The 4,909-nt window shown below is 43.3% G+C and overlaps 2 non-coding genes across 2 annotated transcripts; both read right to left on the bottom strand.

Moving 5' to 3' along the window:
• Window positions 1-2,968: 2,968 nt before the first annotated feature.
• Window positions 2,969-3,041, bottom strand: trnav-cac (transfer RNA valine (anticodon CAC)). Its single transcript has one exon. It is a non-coding gene; the product is annotated as a tRNA-Val (tRNA).
• A 1,476-nt stretch (window positions 3,042-4,517) lies between these two features.
• Window positions 4,518-4,611, bottom strand: trnai-uau (transfer RNA isoleucine (anticodon UAU)). The gene is made up of 2 exons: window positions 4,574-4,611; window positions 4,518-4,553 (listed from the first exon to the last, which is right to left on the bottom strand). It is a non-coding gene; the product is annotated as a tRNA-Ile (tRNA).
• Between the last annotated feature and the right edge of the window lie 298 nt (window positions 4,612-4,909).

Raw genomic sequence — 4,909 nt, 5'->3', positions numbered from 1 at the left:
ACTGTTCATCTTGTTCCAGGCGCTGTCTGGCCAATGCATTATAAAGACTCAACATTACAGCCTCACTTTTGTACTCTCGTTCTAACCAAATGAATGTTGGCATTGCATTTACTACCAGCTCAGCCTGCATTTACCGTTTCGGCAATCCTGCACAGGGTCGCCCAATTGTCTTTGCACCTTCGATATTTGAATTTATTTCCGTTTAGAATCTAGACTACGCCTTCAACAAAGTGCATACCCATACAATTCCCGACATATTACATCTGAAAATTCGTTGCCGAGTATGTTCTCGTCATGAGATACAATGGCATGCAAATGCTTGGGCACCCTGTTCAAAATTTCTGTTACTGTGATTAGCTAAGCGAGTGAAAGACGACCTGAATTCGAAAAAGGCATAATGTTAACGATGGCACATTTCTTTAATATTTTAAGCAAGATTATTTTTTTTATTATTTTCATCTTTTACATTTTCAAAATAGCAAAAAAAAAAAGAAAACGGGCCTGAAGCAAAAGTTTGGGCAACCTGCATGACCAGTACTTAGTAAAAACCCCTTTGGAAAGTATCACAGCTTGTAAACGCTTTCCGTAGCCAGCTAACAGTCTTTCAATTCTTGTTTGGAGGATTTTTTCCTATTCTTCCTCGGAAAAGGCTTCTAGTTCTGTGCGATCCTTGGACCTTCTTCAATGCACTGCTATTTGAGGTCCATCCGCAGATTTTCGATGACGTTTATGTCGGGTGACTGTGAGGGCCTATGCAAATCCTTCAGCTTGCGCCTCCTGAAGTAGTCCATCGTGGATTTTGAGGTGTGTTTAAGACGCCGGCTGTTGGCGTAGTGGCATCAGCGCTGGACTACGGGGCGAATGGTCCAGAGTTCGAATCTGCCATTTCTTAATTACACTACGAACTGAGAAAACAGCTGTCTGAAAACGCATTGCTATCTTCTTATAGCCTTCTCCGGCTTTGTGGGCATCATTTATTTTAATTTTCGAAGTGCTAGGCAGCTGATTAGAGAAGAGCATGGCTGCTGATTGTTGGTACAAAATTTGAGGAGTCAGGGTATTTATGAAGCTTTGAAATATGCATCACCTGGCTTTTTCTAACGATAATTATGAACAAGCCCTAGCCTTGACGAGCGAAACAAGGTCTGAGACTTTGGTAAAAGTTATCTGAGAGCTCAAATCTTTGAGGTGCCCAAACTCTTGCATGGTGCTCTTTTCCCTTTTTTCACTCGAAAATTGTACAAAACAAAAAGTAATACACTAATCGTGCTTAAAATGATGAAAATAATGATTCATCTTTAACTTTATGTCTTTTGGAGATCAGGTCCTCTTTTACTCACTGAGCTATTCACAGTAACACAATCTTTTACCAGGGCTGCCCGAACATTCGCATGCCACGGTACATGAGGCGGTGGAAAAGCGGCGCAATTTCCGGACGGAAGATTCACAAAACCTCCAATGTTGCCAGAGAATTTTACATGCAAACTCGTGACTGCTGAGCAGGACAAATTATCACTGTCAATATACATCCATCTGTTCCTTGACGTCCAAAGGCGAGGTGTTACTTTTCTCCTGGACTCCACTGCTATCCCAGGATACATTTTCACTGATCATTTTTCAGTGGCATACATTTCCAACGTTTCACATCACTGTGGGGATCCAGTAAAGCATCACTGGTAATTTTGCCGAAATGTTAAACAATAGAATTGTGGCCGGTTTGATTAGAATGACAGACAGTAAGGTTTTAATAAGGTGATAGAGTTAAGAGAGTAACCGGGGAAAGATCGGGACTAATTTCGGAGTAACTCTACACGGGCTGCGCGTTGAGTCAGGGACGGAGCATATTCCGAGATAAATATTTATTCTTGATGTTTAAGTTACGGAAGAACCTCGACGGCTAGTTACTGACATTTATGCAGGCGTGGGATATTTCGTCAATGATTTAATTTTACATGAAATCACAAAAACTTCGATATATTGAAAAGGACCGTGATCCCAACTCTGTACCGATATGCGATCTCCCACCGTCACCTCGTCCCAAAATAAACAGTGCCACAGTACCCCGTTTCCTTGTGCTACATTACCGTCACTATACAGGAAGGTTTTAACCAGACTTAGGTGTTCAGGTGACCAACTGTTTCCACCGCGGCGTAAACAAATACTTGCGTGTCGGACATGGGGTGGCTGTGATGCTGCTCGCGACGGAGAAAACAAAGACAAGCAGAGAGATTGAATGCGTGTGTGTGTGTGTGTGTGTGTGTGTGTGTGTGTGTGTGTGTGTGTGTGTGTGTGTGTGTGTGTGTGTGTGTGTGTGTGTGTGAGTGTGTGTGTGAGAGTGTGTGAGTGTGTGTGTGTGAGTGTGTGTGTGTGTGTGCGTGTGTGAGTGTGTGTGTGTGTGTGTGTGTGTGTGTGAGGGAGAGAGAGAGAGAGAGAGAGAGAGAGAGAGAGAGAGAGAGAGAGAGAGGTGGGGGAGGCAGACTGAAAAGTTAGAACCTAAAATATTGTGGTGGAGAATATGAACAGAGTGTTTGTATGGTGAGACGAGGAAGGAGTGGAATACAGGGGAAGGAAAACGAAAGCAATTTAAAATTTTGAAATTTTGCAGCAGACGGTTATTCTTCCTGATGTTTGTCTGGATGGGAACATCTGAGATGTGAGCTCCGTTGAAACCACAATGCATCCTCATGCGACAATACATGACAATAGGTTTGAAGGCTAATTCTCCCGTTACGCAGTGCACGTTATCCACGAACCTCCTTAGGTTTAAATCCGTTTATGTTCTCCTGTAAATTAAATATAATTACTATTAATTCATCTTTCTTTAATTTACTTTTGCCAGGTTTGAAATACAATGCGCTACCGATAGAAAAGCGAATGTTCATTATAATTACACATGGATGACAATACACTTGAACACAAACAGAAAAATTGAGTCTCAAGTTCATTTGAAGTACTGAAGCCCAAACAATGTTTCTGCCCAGGATTGAACTGGGGACCTTTCGCGTGTGAAGCGAACGTGATAACCACTACACCACAGAAACCCTGCAAAGCGCTCAATGTTCTGCGCTATTGAGCAATGACCTCAGACAACCCCTCCCCGCTCTGCTCTGAAGTACAACAATAAGTACAAAGCATTGTCCACCGTTCCTTTCCGTTTTCGGTAACAAGTATTAAACTTATGCACCATATACAGAGATAGGTATTAACAATTTCCTGTGGGGTGTTGGTTAAGGCGCGACATGTAACAGTCAACTGAACTATGTTGCATATATGAGGCAAGGAATTAACACAACTTCGGTACTCTAGCTTCCGGCAGTCTCCACAGGGTGGCGCTCCGGCTCAAGTGCTAAATTTAACAGTACCTTTAAGATTTCTCACCCTGTCTCTCTCGTCCGTTCTCATCACCACAGGTTACAATTAATTGAAGCAAGTGAGTGAACCATGTGCCGATACGTGTATAAACAACAGGACGCGTTACAAGCCAGGGTTACCTGTGAGATGATGCCAGCTGTGGAGTAACGAATCACGGCCAATCGTCCCACCGAGTCCGCACTGACACCAGACACACTATCACACTGATATTTCATTAATGATCACCGTCCAATCTGTTCCTTCGGATCGCAACCAGACCAAGACATTAACGGCCAATTAAACGACCTATTGTGAACGAAAATTATATTGGTAACCACAGCCTTCAGGAACGGAGCGGCAAGTCGATCAGCTCTGAGGTCGCGGTGGAGTGATCTCTCTCCAGCCGGGAGGACGTCAGTACAATCAAGGGAGGTGTCGTCTCTTTAACAGAGGCTTGGTGAACTCTGGACATGTGAGAATAATTTTATAATTCGGTCCGGAAATAATGCAGGTTGCAGATTCATGTTGAGAGAGAGAGAGAGAGAGAGAGAGAGAGAGAGAGAGAGAGAGAGAGAGAGAGAGAGAGAGAGAGAGACAGAGAGATCAGCATCCCGATACCATTTGCGGCCATTGAAACTACGATTAATATTTCTTTTTCTGCGTGTGCCTAAAACAATTTGCCGAAGCAAATAAATATTGAGTTTATTCGAAAGCACAACGAACCAAGGTGAGGTGTAATTAGAGGGTTTCTGAAGCATGGTTTCAGGAAGAGTAGTGTTCGTTGCTTCGCCATTTGGTTAATTGAACTAAAAAGACAGGAATGTGGGGCACGCGTGATGCCTGGATTCAGCAAAGAAACCATCAGCTCAGACACTTTCAACAACGGGAAGTGAGGCTACGCGTGTTGAACTAAAGAACCAAACAGGGAGATTATCTGTAGCCCTGCGGGCACATGCCTTTTAGTGAATAAGGGAGGATCTCCTGCAACGCTTGTAAACTCACACTCGCCTTCTCAGATCAAAATCAAAGGTGCATCGATTCGAAGTTAAACACAAATAATAAGCGGGGTGTCTCAGAAGCACAAAATCAAATGTAACATTTCAGTGGAATGCTCAGCTTGAGAGTTGTCAAGTCACCCGAGCGTTGCAAGTATTAAAAATCGCAAGTGTTCTAGGTGAGGCTCGAACTCACAGCCTCGGCATTTCTCCGCCGTGTACTGTCATATAAGTACCGCGCTCTAACCGATTGCGCCACTAGAGCCCACTACTACAAACGCGAGTTTTTACATATGTAAAGAAAATTTAGAAGATATTTACAGATATCATAAAGCATAGAGCCTAAATACGTACAGAGCGTGGAAGGCCGTTCGGCCCACAATGTTTTGCTATAACCAGCTAAAAAGCAAATCAAAGGCACTCAAACTCTAATCCCTCCCTCCTATCATGCCAATATCCCTCGATCTTCCTTACATCCATGTGCATATCGAGTCAGCAAATGTGCACATCAAACACCACCTATAAATTTGCTGATAATGCAAACGTTGTTGGTCGAATCTGAA

The sequence above is a fragment of the Hemitrygon akajei genome, unplaced genomic scaffold (assembly GCF_048418815.1).
Source record: "Hemitrygon akajei unplaced genomic scaffold, sHemAka1.3 Scf000104, whole genome shotgun sequence".
Lineage (NCBI taxonomy): Eukaryota > Metazoa > Chordata > Chondrichthyes > Myliobatiformes > Dasyatidae > Hemitrygon > Hemitrygon akajei.
The sequence above is the reverse complement of the archived record's forward strand: the minus strand, read 5'-3'. Positions and strand labels throughout refer to the sequence as shown.